Genomic DNA, 15,994 nt, shown 5'->3' on the forward strand with positions numbered 1-15,994 from the left:
ACCACTCACCCCAGACACTCATAACACCACTCACCCCAGACACTCATAACACCACTCACCCCAGACACTCATAACACCACTCACCCCAGACACTCATAACACCACTCACCCCAGACACTCATAACACCACTCACCCCAGACAGTCATAACACCACTCACCCCAGACAGTCATAACACCACTCACCCCAGACAGTCATAACACCACTCACCCCAGACAGTCATAACACCACTCACCCCAGACACTCATAACACCACTCACCCCAGACACTCATAACACCACTCACCCCAGACACTCATAACACCACTCATTCTGACATTTTATCAACATTCTCTCTCTCATCTCTCCAGTGCTGTTAGCCATAACACTACAGAGAGAAGAGCTTAAAACCTGGGTTAGGGGGTGAGTCCTGGGTTAGGGTGTGTGTCCTGGGTTAGGGTTAGGGGTGTGTCCTGGGTTAGGGTTGGGGGTGTGTCCTGGGTTAAGGGGTGTGTCCTGGGTTAAGGGGTGTGTCCTGGGTTAAGGGGTGTGTCCTGGGCTAAGGGGTGTGTCCTGGGTTAGGGGGTGTGTCCTGGGTTAAGGGGTGTGTCCTGGGCTAAGGGGCGTGTCCTGGGTTAGGGGTGTGTCATGGGTTAGGGGGTGTGTCCTGGGTTAGGGCTAGGGGGTGTGTCCTGGAGTTAGGGGTGTGTCCTGGGTTAGGGGTGTGTCCTGGGTTAGAGTTAATAAGGTCAGAGTTAGTTAGGTCAGAGTTAGTTAGGTCAGAGTTAGTTAGGTCAGAGTTAGTCAGGTCAGAGTTAGTCAGGTCAGAGTTAGTTAGGTCAGAGTTAGTCAGCTCAGAGTTAGTTAGGTCAGAGTTAATAAGGTCAGAGTTAATAAGGTCAGAGTTAATAAGGTCAGAGTTAGTTAGGTCAGAGTTAGTTAGATCAGAGTTAATAAGGTCAGAGTTAGTTAGGTCAGAGTTAATAAGGTCAGAGTTAATAAGGTCAGAGTTAGTTAGATCAGAGTTAGTTAGATCAGAGTTAGTTAGGTTATAATTAGCCTCTCCTTCTCCATCTCCTATTCCTCCTCTCTCTCTATTGTTCTGTTCCAGCTCTGAACTTAATGTAAACCAGCTGTGTGTGTGTGTGTGTGTGTGTGTGTGTGTGTCTGTGTGTGTGTGTGTGTGTGTGTGTGTGTGTGTGTGTGTGTGTGTGTGTGTGTGTGTGTGTGTGTGTCTCCGCTGTGTGTGTGTGTGTCTCCGCTGTGTGTGTGTGTACGTCTCCGTGTGTGTGTGTGTGTGTGTGTGTGTGTGTGTGTGTGTGTGTGTGTGTGTGTGTGTGTGTGTGTGTGTGTGTGTGTGTGTGTGTGTGTGTGTGCGTGTGTCTCCGCTGTGTGTGTGTGTGTGTGATACAGTAGCGTATCCTATCACTCCCAGCTATAGAATACAGATGAGCCTCAGCTTTGCAGGTGGAGCAGGGTGTGGTGAGGTGCAGCGTGGGTAATTTGACCCGGGAGAGAGACGACACCCTGGCTCATCTCTCCATCATTTCTCTTTCATTCTCTTGTTCTCTCTATCCCTCTGTTCCTTTGATGTGGCTTTATTCCCAGACTGACATACCTCTCCTTTTCCATACACTGAACTGGCTAACACACAGACACAATGTCTCTCTCACACACACACACACACACACACACACACACACACACACACACACACACACACACACACACACACACACACACACACACACACACACACACACACACACACACACACACACACACACAAAGCTTTAGAGCAGCAGGTTGACCTCTAACCTCTATCACTCACCAAGACTTTTCTCTCCTTCCTTCTTCCCACAACTCTCCATCCCTCCCACAACCTTCCATCTTGTTACCATCTCCCTCTAGTCTGTTACCATCTCTCTTCTGCTTCTCCCACTAGTCTGTTACCATCTCTCTTCTGCTTCTCCTCTAGTCTGTTACCATCTCTCTTCTGTTTCTCCCACTAGTCTGTTACCATCTCTCTTCTGTTTCTCCCTCTAGTCTGTTACCATCTCTCTTCTGTTTCTCCCTCTAGTCTGTTACCATCTCTCTTCTGTTTCTCCCACTAGTCTGTTACCATCTCTCTTCTGTTTCTCCCTCTAGTCTGTTACCATCTCCTCTAGTCTGTTACCATCTCTCTCTAGTCTGTTACCATCTCTCTCTCGTCTGTTACCATCTCTCTCTCGTCTGTTACCATCTCTCTCTCATCTGTTACCATCTCTCTTCTGTTTTTCCCTCTAGTCTGTTACCATCTCTCTTCTTTTTCTCCCTCTAGTCTGTTACCATCTCTCTCTCGTCTGTTACCATCTCTCTCTCATCTGTTACCATCTCTCTTCTGTTTCTCCCTCTAGTCTGTTACCATCTCTCTTCTGTTTCTCCCTCTAGTCTGTTACCATCTCTCTTCTGTTTCTCCCTCTAGTCTGTTACCATCTCTCTTCTGTTTCTCCCTCTAGTCTGTTACCATCTCTCTTCTGTTTCTCCCTCTAGTCTGTTACCATCTCCCTCTAGTCTGTTACCATCTCTCTTCTGTTTCTCCCTCTCATCTGTTTATCTCTGTTACTCTCTCTGACATATTATCTCTGTTACTCTCTCTGACATATTATCTCTGTTACTCTCTCTCTGACATATTATCTCTGTAACTCTCTCTGACATATTATCTCTGTTACTCTCTTTGACATATTATCTCTGTTACTCTCTCTGACATATTATCTCTGTTACTCTCTCTGACATTATCTCTGTAAATCTCTCTGACATATTATCTCTGTTACTCTCTCTGACATTATCTCTGTAACTCTCTCTGACATATTATCTCTGTTACTCTCTCTGACATATTATCTCTGTTACTCTCTCTGACATATTATCTCTGGTACTCTCTCTGACATTATCTCTGGTACTCTCTCTGACATATTATCTCTGTTACTCTCTCTGACATTATCTCTGTTATTCTCTCTGACATATTATCTCTGTTACTCTCTCTGACATATTATCTATGTTACTCTCTCTGACATATTATCTCTGTTACTCTCTGACATATTATCTCTGTTACTCTCTCTGACATATTATCTCTGTTACTCTCTGACATATTATCTCTGTTACTCTCTCTGACATATTATCTCTGTTACTCTCTGACATATTATCTCTGTTACTCTCTCTGACATATTATCTCTGTTACTCTCTGGCATATTATCTCTGTTACTCTCTCTGACATTATCTCTGTAACTCTCTCTGACATATTATCTCTGTTACTCTCTCTGACATATTATCTCTGTTACTCTCTCTGACATATTATCTCTGTTACTCTCTCTGACATTATCTCTGTTACTCTCTCTGACATATTATCTCTGTTACTCTCTCTGACATTATCTCTGTTACTCTCTCTGACATTATCTCTGTTACTCTCTGACATATTATCTCTGTTACTCTCTCTGACATATTATCTCTGTTACTCTCTCTGACATATTATCTCTGTTACTCTCTGACATATTATCTCTGTTACTCTCTCTGACATGTTATCTCTGTTACTCTCTCTGACATGTTATCTCTGTTACTCTCTCTGACATGTTATCTCTGTTACTCTCTCTGACATATTATCTCTGTTACTCTCTCTGACATATTATCTCTGTTACTCTCTCTGACATATTATCTCTGTTACTCTCTCTGACATATTATCTCTGTTACTCTCTCTGACATTATCTCTGTTACTCTCTCTGACATATTATCTCTGTTACTCTCTGACATATTATCTCTGTTACTCTCTCTGACATATTATCTCTGTTACCCTCTCTGACATATTATCTCTGTTACTCTCTGACATTATCTCTGTTACTCTCTCTGACATTATCTCTGTTACTCTCTCTGACATATTATCTCTGTTACTCTCTCTGACATATTATCTCTGTTACTCACTCTGACATATTATCTCTGTTACTCACTCTGACATATTATCTCTGTTACTCTCTCTCTCACCTCTGCATCGGAGGTCTGTGTCTGTAGCTTCATACCCTGGCCGACAGGCGCAGGCAGTGGCCGGCTGACCGACCCACTGTCCGTCCTCACCGCACAGCATGCTGGGAGGGCGTGCCAGCTCGCCCGGGGTCACGGCGTTGTCTACACACTCTCCTTGAGCCCCCTCCACCAAGGTATGTGGAACAGTCTCAGGGAATCGGGAGAAGGAACGCGTCAGGGTGGGGCACTTCTTAAAATACACCTTGGGGACAAAATACAGGTTAGAAAATAACTGGAAAGTGAAGAAATGTATCGATTGATTGACCTCAGAATACGCACATTTGCCTGGGATTTTGTAAAACTTCAGAAAACTGCGGACTGTTGAAAGACACACAAACACTAGTTTGAGGTAAAGGTAAGGAAGTTGTTAAAGATCTCGTACCCTGACAGCCAATAAGGCCATGCAGACTCCCTGTGCCTGGAAGGCTAGGTACACGCCCCTTTTAGTCAACCGACTAATCCTGAGAGTCTTCACGTTGGACTTCCTCTCTCCGCCCCTACGAAGCAGGAAGTCAGCTGCTACTGTGTCCACCTGGGAATCAGAGGGTTAGACAGGATGGTAAACCAAGAAGGTCATCTGGAGGGGTCAGAGGGTTAGACAGGATGGTAAACCAAGGTCATCTGGAGGGGTCAGAGGGTTAGACAGGATGGTAAACCAAGGTTATCTGGAGGGGTCAGAGGGTTAGACAGGATGGTAAACCAAGAAGGTCATCTAGGGAGGGGTCAGAGGGTTAGACAGGATGGTAAACCAAGAAGGTCATCTGGAGGGGTCAGAGGGTTAGACAGGATGGTAAACCAAGAAGGTCATCTGGAGGGGTCAGAGGGTTAGACAGGATGGTAAACCAAGAAGGTCATCTGGAGGGGTCAGAGGGTTAGACAGGATGGTAAACCAAGAAGGTCATCTGGAGGGGTCAGAGGGTTAGACAGGATGGTAAACCAAGAAGGTCATCTGGAGGGGTCTTCCTGTAATGGTCCATAAACAAACTAACAAGGAAGGATTGTTTGTTTGGTTGGTTGGTTGGTTGTCAATGGGGACACACTCCAACCCTGTTGGCAGGTTCTCTAACTCTTAATACACTAGCTAACTTCAAGTCAGTTGGTAGGTTCTCTAACTCTTAATACACTAGCTAGCTTCAAGTCAGTTGGTAGGTTCTCTAACTCTTAATACACTAGCTAGCTTCAAGTCAGTTGGTAGGTTCTCTAACTCTTAATACACTAGCTAGCTTCAAGTCAGTTGGTAGGTTCTCTAACTCTTAATACACTAGCTAGCTTCAAGTCAGTTGGTAGGTTCTCTAACTCTTAATACACTAGCTAGCTTCAAGTCCGTTTCTTCAGGAGTTGCATATGGCTTCACCACATAGCCACGAAAGTGACAAAATGAGCCATTTCCATATTTGTCTAAAAATGACTTCATTTCAAAGGAGTGCTGTACTGCACTTCAGATACTCCAATCACGACGTTCTATGTATCCATGGGAACCGTACCTTAGTATAGGGGTTTTCCATCCAGGCAGGGTGTGTGTTGGTAGCTTCGTCCGTGTCTGTCTGATAGTAGTGCAGGTTGAACGTCTCTTTACAGGACCGGTGGGAGTTGAAGGGAAGAGACGAACACTCCATCATCGTAAACCTGTCAATCAATATATACATCGATACAATAATCAATCAATCAACAAGTCAATCAAATGTATTTATGAAGCCATTTTTTACATCTTCATGTGTTACAGAAACCCAGTCTAAAACCCCAAAGAGCAGGCAATGCTGAGGCAGAAGCATAGCGGCTAGCAAAAACTCTCTACAAGGAAGAAACCTAGAGAGTAACCTAGCGACCACAAACAATGAATCAACCAATCACTGAAAATATTTATAAACCAATCAACCAATCAGTGTGTCCGTACCGTATCTCTACGTAGAGCACGGAGGCAGTCCTTCGGGGGATCAGCCGGCTCCTAAGCCAATGAGAGGTGCTGCTGTCTCCAGGACACAGCTGATAAGTTCTCACGCTGGTCCCTTCATCATCCAGACCACTCATCTCCTCCCACTGAGACATCATATAATACAGGTTAGAGGGTTATGACATCATATAATACAGGTTAGAGGGTTATGACATCATATAATACAGGTTAGAGGGTTATGACATCATATAATACAGGTTAGAGGGTTATGACATCATATAATACAGGTTAGAGGTTAAGGTTATGACATCATATAATACAGGTTAGAGGGTTATGACATCATATAATACAGGTTAGAGGGTTATGACATCATATAATACAGGTTAGAGGGTTATGACATCATATAATACAGGTTGAGGGTTATGACATCATATACTACAGGTTAGAGGGTTATGACATCATAGAGTGTTTTTGAGTGCCATGTATATACAGCATAAATATACATATTAAAATAAATAAAAACCCAGTCATGGGAAGCAGAACTAAAATCACCCAGAAAACAGTTACATTCCTCTACAATAAGTCCCCATCAAGACTTTAAACTGCCTGAACAGCACCAGAACATCAATACTTTAAACAGCCTGAACAGCACCAGAACATCAAGACTTTAAACTGTCCGAACAGCACCAGAACATCAATACTTTAAACTGTCCGAACAGCACCAGAACATCAAGACTTTAAACTGTCCGAACAGCACCAGAACATCAATACTTTAAACAGCCTGAATAGCACCAGAACATCAATACTTTAAACAGCCTGAACAGCACCAGAACATCAAGACTTTAAACTGTCCGAACAGCACCAGAACATCAAGACTTTAAACTGTCTTAACAGCACCAGAACATCAAGACTTTAAACTGTCCGAATAGCACCAGAACATCAAGACTTTAAACTGTCCGAACAGCACCAGAACATCAAGACTTTAAACTGTCCGAACAGCACCAGAACATCAAGACTTTAAACTGTCCGAACAGCACCAGAACATCAAGACTTTAAACTGTCCGAACAGCACCAGAACATCAAGACTTTAAACTGTCCGAACAGCACCAGAACATCAAGACTTTAAACTGTCCGAATAGCACCAGAACATCAAGACTTTAAACTGCCCGAACAGCACCAGAACATCAAGACTTTAAACTGCCCGAACAGCACCAGAACATCAAGGCTTTAAACTGCCCGAACAGCACCAGAACATCAAGGCTTTAAACTGCCCGAACAGCACCAGAACATCAAGACTTTAAACTGTCCGAACAGCACCAGAACATCAAGACTTTAAACTGTCCGAATAGCACCAGAACATCAAGACTTTAAACTGTCCGAACAGCACCAGAACATCAAGACTTTAAACTGTCCGAACAGCACCAGAACATCAAGGCTTTAAACTGCCCGAACAGCACCAGAACATCAAGACTTTAAACTGCCCGAACAGCACCAGAACATCAAGACTTTAAACTGTCCGAACAGCACCAGAACATCAAGACTTTAAACTGTCCGAACAGCACCAGAACATCAAGACTTTAAACTGTCCGAACAGCACCAGAACATCAAGACTTTAAACTGCCCGAACAGCACCAGAACATCAATACTTTAAACTGTCCGAACAGCACCAGAACATCAAGACTTTAAACTGTCCGAACAGCACCAGAACATCAAGACTTTAAACTGTCCGAACAGCACCAGAACATCAAGGCTTTAAACTGCCCGAACAGCACCAGAACATCAAGACTTTAAACTGCCCGAACAGCACCAGAACATCAAGACTTTAAACTGCCCGAACAGCACCAGAACATCAAGACTTTAAACTGTCCGAACAGCACCAGAACATCAAGACTTTAAACTGTCCGAACAGCACCAGAACATCAAGACTTTAAACTGTCGAACAGCACCAGAACATCAAGACTTTAAACTGCCCGAACAGCACCAGAACATCAAGACTTTAAACTGTCCGAACAGCACCAGAACATCAAGACTTTAAACTGCCCGAACAGCACCAGAACATCAAGACTTTAAACTGTCCGAACAGCACCAGAACATCAAGACTTTAAACTGTCCGAACAGCACCAGAACATCAAGACTTTAAACTGTCCGAACAGCACCAGAACATCAAGACTTTAAACTGCCCGAACAGCACCAGAACATCAATACTTTAAACTGTCCGAACAGCACCAGAACATCAAGACTTTAAACTGTCCGAACAGCACCAGAACATCAAGACTTTAAACTGTCCGAACAGCACCAGAACATCAAGGCTTTAAACTGCCCGAACAGCACCAGAACATCAAGACTTTAAACTGCCCGAACAGCACCAGAACATCAAGACTTTAAACTGCCCGAACAGCACCAGAACATCAAGACTTTAAACTGTCCGAACAGCACCAGAACATCAAGACTTTAAACTGTCCGAACAGCACCAGAACATCAAGACTTTAAACTGTCCGAACAGCACCAGAACATCAAGACTTTAAACTGCCCGAACAGCACCAGAACATCAAGACTTTAAACTGTCCGAACAGCACCAGAACATCAAGACTTTAAACTGTCCGAACAGCACCAGAACATCAAGATGACATGTGTTTTGGAATTGGTTCCAGCAATACGGTGCATTAGTGTGTGTGTGTGTGTGTGTGTGTGTGTGTGTGTGTGTGTGTGTGTGTGTGTGTGTGTGTGTGTGTGTGTGTGTGTGTGTGTGTGTGTGTGTGTGTGTGTGTGTGTGTGTGTGTGTGTGTGTGTATACCTCAGAGTCTGTGTGTGGGTAAACGGTCCATCGTAGATCTGACGTCTCTAGTTTAGTGTTCATTACCACTTCTAGAGGAAGGAGGGAGGTGACTTAGAATTAACACAGGATCATATAATATAGAACAACATATATTAATAGAACACAATATATAATGATATAATACAAATATATATGATATAATAATATAATATAATGTAGAACAACATATATTAATAGAACACAATATATAATAATATAATACAAATATATATGATATAAAAATATAATATAAAATAGAACAACATATGCAGTGGGGCAAAAAAGTATTTAGTCAGCCATCAATTGTGCAAGTTCTCCCACTTAAAAATATGAGAGAGGCCTGTAATTTTCATCATAGGTACACTTCAACTATGACAGACAAAATTAGAAAAAAAATCCAGAAAATCACATTGTAGGATTTTTTATGAACTTATTTGCACATTATGGTGTAAAATAAGTACTTGGTCACCTACAAAAAAGCAAGATTTCTGGCTCTCACAGACCTGTAACTTCTTGTTTAAAGGCTCCTCTGTCCTCCACTCGTTACCTGTATTAATGGCACCTGTTTGAACTTGTTATCAGTATAAAGGACACCTGTCCACAACCTCAAACAGTCACACTCCAAACTCAACTTCAAACCAAGCTGCTTACCTATTGCAGATTCAGTCTTCCCAGCCTGGTGCAGGTCTACAATTTTGTTTCTGGTGTCCTTTGACAGCTCTTTGGTCTTGGTCATAATGGAGTTTGGAGTGTGACTGTTTGAGGTTGTGGACAGGTGCCTTTTATATTGATAACAAGTTCAAAAAGGTGCCATTAATACAGGTAATTAGTGGAGGACAGATTCAGGTCTGGGGAACGTGGGGGCCAGTCCATAGCATCAATGCCATCCTCTTGCAGGAACTGCTGACACACTCCAGCCACATGAGGTCTAGCATTGTCTTGCATTAGGAGGAACCCAGGGCCAACCGCACCAGCATATGGTCTCACAAGGGGTCTGAGGATCTCATCTCGGTACCTAATGGCAGTCAGGCTACCTCTGGTCGAGCACATGGAGGGCTGTGCAGCCCCCCAAAGAAATGCCACCCCACACCATGACTGACCCACCGCCAAACCGGTCATGCTGGAGGATGTTGCAGGTATATGGAGTTGGGTTGGATATAGTCATGGATATAGTATTTTGAGTTGGGTTGGATATAGTCATGGATACAGTATTTGGAGTTGGGTTGGATACACACTGCTCAAAAAAATAAAGGGAACACTAAAATAACACATGCTAGATCTGAATGAATGAAATATTCTTATTAAATACTTTTTTCTTTACATAGTTGAATGTGCTGACAACAAAATCACACAAAAATGATCAATGGAAATCAAATTTATCAACCCATGGAGGTCTGGATTTGGAGTCACACTCAAAATTAAAGTGGAACACCACACTACAGGCTGATCCTGTTATATAAAATAGAACAACACATAATAATAGAGCATAATATATAATAATATATAAGAAGAAAATACAAATATATATAATATAATAATATAATACAAAATATAAAATAAAATAATAAAATATATAATATAATATAAAATATATAATAATACAATATAAAATATAATAATATAATATAAAATATAGAATATAATAATATAATAAAAAATATAATAATATAATATAAAATATCATAATATAATATAAAATATATAATATAATATAAAATATATAATATAATATAAAATACAATAATATAATATAAAATATATAATAAAATAATATAATATATATACTATAATAATATAATATAAAATATAATAATATAATATAAAATATTATAATATAAAATATATAATATAATATAAAATATATAATATAATAATATAATATAAAATATAATATAATATAATAATATAATATAAAATATATTAATATAATATATAATATAATAATATAATATAAAATATAATAATATAATATAAAATATATAATATAATACTAAAATGTTAACTATATAATATAATAATATAATATAAAATATAAAATATATAATATAATAATAAAATATATAATATAATAATAAAATATAAAATGTATAATATAATAATATAATATAATATAAAATATATATATATATTTTTATATTTTTTTTATATATATAAAATATATAATATAATACTAAAATGTAATATATATAATAATATAATATATAATAATATATAAGAAGACAATACAAATATATATAATATAACACTATAATATAAAATATAAAATAATATAACATATAATAATATATTATAACATACAATAATACCAAATATAAAAAATATAATATTACAATAGACTGACTGGCTAGCTGATACTCCAGAGTTACAATAGACTGACTGGCTAGGTGATACTACAGTTACAATAGACTGACTGGCTCGGTGATAGTACAGTTACAATAGACTGACTGGCTAGCTGATACTACAGTTACTATAGACTGACTGGCTAGGTGATACTACAGAGTTACAATAGACTGACTGGCTAGCTGATACTACAGTTACTATAGACTGACTGGCTAGGTGATACTCCAGAGTTACAATAGTGATAGACAACCGTGGTCCTACATCAGGGATAGACAACCCTAGTCCTACATCAGGGATAGACAACCCTGGTCCTACATCAGGGATAGACAACCCTGGTTCTACATCAGGGATAGACAACCCTGGTTCTACATCAGGGGTTGACAACCCTGGTCCTACATCAGGGATAGACAACCCTGGTCCTACATCAGGGATAGACAACCCTGGTCCTACATCAGGGATAGACAACCCTGGTCCTACATCAGGGATAGACAACCCTGGTCCTACATCAGGGATAGACAACCCTGGTCCTACATCAGGGATAGACAACCCTGGTCCTACATCAGGGATAGACAACCCTGGTCCTACATCAGGGATAGACAACCCTGGTCCTACATCAGGGATAGACAACCCTGGTTCTACATCAGGGGTTGACAACCCTGGTCCTACATCAGGGATAGACAACCCTGGTCCTACATCAGGGATAGACAACCCTGGTCCTACATCAGGGATAGACAACCCTGGTCCTACATCAGGGATAGACAACCCTGGTCCTACATCAGGGATAGACAACCCTGGTCCTACATCAGGGGTTGACAACCCTGGTTCTACATCAGGGGTTGACAACCCTGGTCCTACATCAGGGGTTGACAACCCTGGTCCTACATCAGGGGTTGACAACCCTGGTCCTACATCAGGGTTTGACAACCCTGGTCCTACATCAGGGATAGACAACCCTGGTCCTACATCAGGGGTTGACAACCCTGGTCCTACATCAGGGGTTGACAACCCTGGTCCTACATCAGGGATAGACAACCCTGGTCCTACATCAGGGGTTGACAACCCTGGTCCTACATCAGTAGAACAAACAGCTCTATCCCACGGCTCCAGCTGTCATTAGAAATATCTCCCTCCTTTTCTCAAATTCCCTCTTCCCCCCTTTATGAAACTCTTCCTCTTCTCAAATTCCATCTTCCCCCTTTATGAAACTCTTCCTCTTCTCAAATTCCCTCTTCCCCCTTTATGAAACTCTTCCTCTTCTCAAATTCCCTCTTCCCCCTTTATGAAACTCTCCCTCCTTCCAACTTCACTCACTTTCTTACAAATTCCCATCTCACACACACACACACACAGTAAAGCGACACAGGCCCAGACTATAAAGTGTTGTTTGTCATGTGGTCACCAGACGTCCAGACCCATAAAGCAACACGGCATAACGTCCTCATCAGCAACACCAGACACACAGAGAGACATTCAGTCAGTCAGTTTTCCTAAAACATGTATTATGGATGATATTATTTAGTTTTCTTTACTATGTTAAATTAGAGAACGTCTCCCTCTCAGTTTTCCGGATCATTCCTGCTCTGCTACAGAGCGGAACACTTTCCCTGACACATTGTAATTACACACACACACACACACACACACACACACACACACACACACACACACACACACTCACACTCACACTCACACTCACACTCAAACTCACACTCACACACTCACACTCACACTCACACTCACACACACACACTCACACTCACACTCACACTCACACTCACACACACACACTCACACACACACTCACACACAAAGAGATCTGCAATTACCCTCGCAGTTTAATCAAGCAGAGAATTAGACACAACGTACAACAGAATTAACAAAAAACAGAGGAAACTGATGCTATTTGTCCCTAAACAGAGAGTACACAGTGGCAGAATACCTGACCACTGTGACTGACCCAAACTTAAGGAAAGCTTTGACTATGTACAGACTCAGTGAGCATAGCCTTGCTATTGAGAAAGGCCGCCGTAGGCAGACCTGGCTCTCAAGAGAAGACAGGCTATGTGCTCACTGCCCACACAATTAGGTGGAAACTGAGCTGCACTTCCTAACCTCCTGCCCAATGTATGACCATATTATAGAGACATATTTCCCTCAGATTACACAGATACACAAAGAATTGGAAAACAAACCCGATCTTGATAAACTCCCAAATCTACTGGATGAAATACCACAGTGTTTAATCACAGCAGCAAGATATGTGACCTGTTGCCACAAGAAAAGGGCAACCAGAGAAGAACAAACACCGTTGTAAATACAACCTATATTTATGTTTATTTATTTTCCCTTTTGTACTTCAACTATTTGCACATCATTACAACACTGTATATAGATATTTATTTATAATGTCTTTATTCTTTTGGAATGTATAATGTTTACTGTTAATTTTTATTTTTATTACACTTTTGTATATTATCTACCTCACTTGCTTTGGCAATGTTAACACATGTTTCCCATGCCAATAAAGCCCCTTGAATTGAATTGAGAGGAGTCGACAGAGCGTAACTGACGTGAATTCCTCAGGTTCACACACTTAACAAGATCCTTGACCTACCAACACCACACAATCACACACTCACACTCACACACACACAAGCTCTTAATGTGAGTCTGTCTGATAAAACTAATCCCTGCTTTAAAACTGAGAAGAGTTGAAAGGAGAGGGGGAGAAGAGACAAGAGGGTGAGAGGAGAGGAGAGGAGAGGAGAGGAGAGGAGAGGAGAGGAGAGGAGAGGAGAGGAGAGGAGAGGAGAGGAGAGGAGAGGAGAGGAGAGGAGACGAGACGAGACGAGGAAAGGAGGTAAGAAGAGGAGGAGATGGTAGGGGGAGGAGTGAGAAAAGGAAGGAAAGAGGGAGATGAAGTTGAGATGAAGGACAGTAGAAGAAGACTGTAGAAGAAGACTGTGGAAGAAGACAGTAGAAGACTGTGGAAGAAGTTTCTACATGCTTTTTAGATGTTTCTACAAGCTTTATAAAGCTTCCAAAAGAGGGACTTCATCTTGAAGGAGTCAGAGAGGGATTAGGAAAACCACAGAAAACTTCCTAACATCAGACGACTGCTTTCTGCTGTTTAAACCACGAGAGACACAGTCACTCACATGTTTACACAACACACATTTAACAACAGCACTGATGGAATCAACACTCAGAAGAGGAGGAAGGTGGAGGGAGGGAGGGAGGGAGGGAGGGAGGGAGGGGAGGGAGGGAGGGAGGGAGGGAGGGAGGGAGGGGGAGGGAGGGAGGGAGGGAGGGGGGCGGAAGAAGGAGGGGGAGGAAGAAGGGAGGGAAGAAAGGAGAAAGGAGGGGGTAAGAAGGAGGGAGGAGGGGAGGAAGAAGGGATGGAAGAAAGGAGAGAGGAGGGGAGGAAGAAGGAGGGTAGGAAGAAGGAGGGAGGAGGGGAGGAAGAAGGGAGGGAAGAAAGGAGAGAGGAGGAGAGGAAGAAGGAGGGAGGAGGGGGAGGAAGAAGGAGGGAGGAAGAGGGGAGGGAGGAGGAGGGGAGGAAGAAGGAGGGAGGAGGGGAGGAATAAGGGAGGGAGGAGGGAAGAAAGGATGGAGGAGGAAGAAGGAGGAGGGAGGAGGGGAGGAAGAAGGGAGGGAGGAGGGAAGAAAGGAGGGAGGGGGAAGAGAAGGGAAAGAAGAAAGGAGGGAGGATGGGAGGAAGGGAAGAAAAGATGAGGAAGTAAGGGAGAAACAGAAGGCAGGGTGGTGATGTCGTGAGGATGAGACAGAATAAAGGAGGAAGGAGATTATACAGTGAGTGTATATTACACAGTGAGTGTATATTACACAGTGAGTGTATATTATACAGTGAGTGTATATTACACACAGCGCATTCAGAAAGAATTCAGACCCCTTGACCTTATTTTGTTTGTTACGTTACAGATTTATTATAAAATGGATTAACTTGTTTCCCTCCCGCCTCCCCCAATCAATCTACACACAATACCCCATAATGACACACTACCCCATAATGACTCAATACCCCATAATAACTCAATACCCCATAATGACTAAATACCCCATAATGACTCAATGCCCCATAATGACACAATATCCGGTAATGACTAAATACCCCATAATAACTCAATACCCCATAATGACTTAAAACCTCATAATGACTCAATACCCCATAATGACTAAATACCCCATAATGACTCAATGCCCCATAATGACACAATATCCGGTAATGACTCAATACCCCGTAATGACTAAATACCCCATAATGACTAAATACCCCATAATGACTCAATACCCCATAATGACTCAATACCCCATAATGACTAAATACCCCATAATGACACAATACCCCATAATGACTCAATGCCCCATAATGACACAATATCCGGTAATGACTCAATACCCCGTAATGACTCAAAACCCCATAATGACTCAATAGCCCATAATGACTCAATACCCCATAATGACTCAAAACCCCATAATGACTCAATACCCCATAATGAATCAATACCCCATAATGACTCAATACCCGTAATGACTCAATACCCCATAATGACTCAATAGCCCATAATGATACAATACCCCATAATAACTCAATACCCCATAATGACTTAAAACCTCATAATGACTCAAAACCCCATAATGACTCAATACCCCATAATGACTCAATAGCCCATAATGATACAATACCCCATAATGACTCAATACCCCGTAATGACACACTATCCCATAATGACTCAATAAACCATAATGACTCAATAACCCATAATGACTCAATAGCCCATAATGACTCAATACCCCATAATGACATATGTTTGTTGGATGTAGTTTGGATGTAGTTTGACATAGTTTAGGTGTAGTTTGGATATAGTTTAGATGTAGTTTGGATATAGTTTAGATGTAG

General features: G+C 41.5%; 1 pseudogene; it reads right to left on the reverse strand.

Moving 5' to 3' along the window:
- Window positions 1-15,994, reverse strand: part of LOC135510158 (ephrin type-B receptor 4b-like) — a 75,341-nt pseudogene that overhangs the window by 53,295 nt on the left and 6,052 nt on the right.

The sequence above is a fragment of the Oncorhynchus masou genome, chromosome 23 (assembly GCF_036934945.1).
Source record: "Oncorhynchus masou masou isolate Uvic2021 chromosome 23, UVic_Omas_1.1, whole genome shotgun sequence".
Lineage (NCBI taxonomy): Eukaryota > Metazoa > Chordata > Actinopteri > Salmoniformes > Salmonidae > Oncorhynchus > Oncorhynchus masou.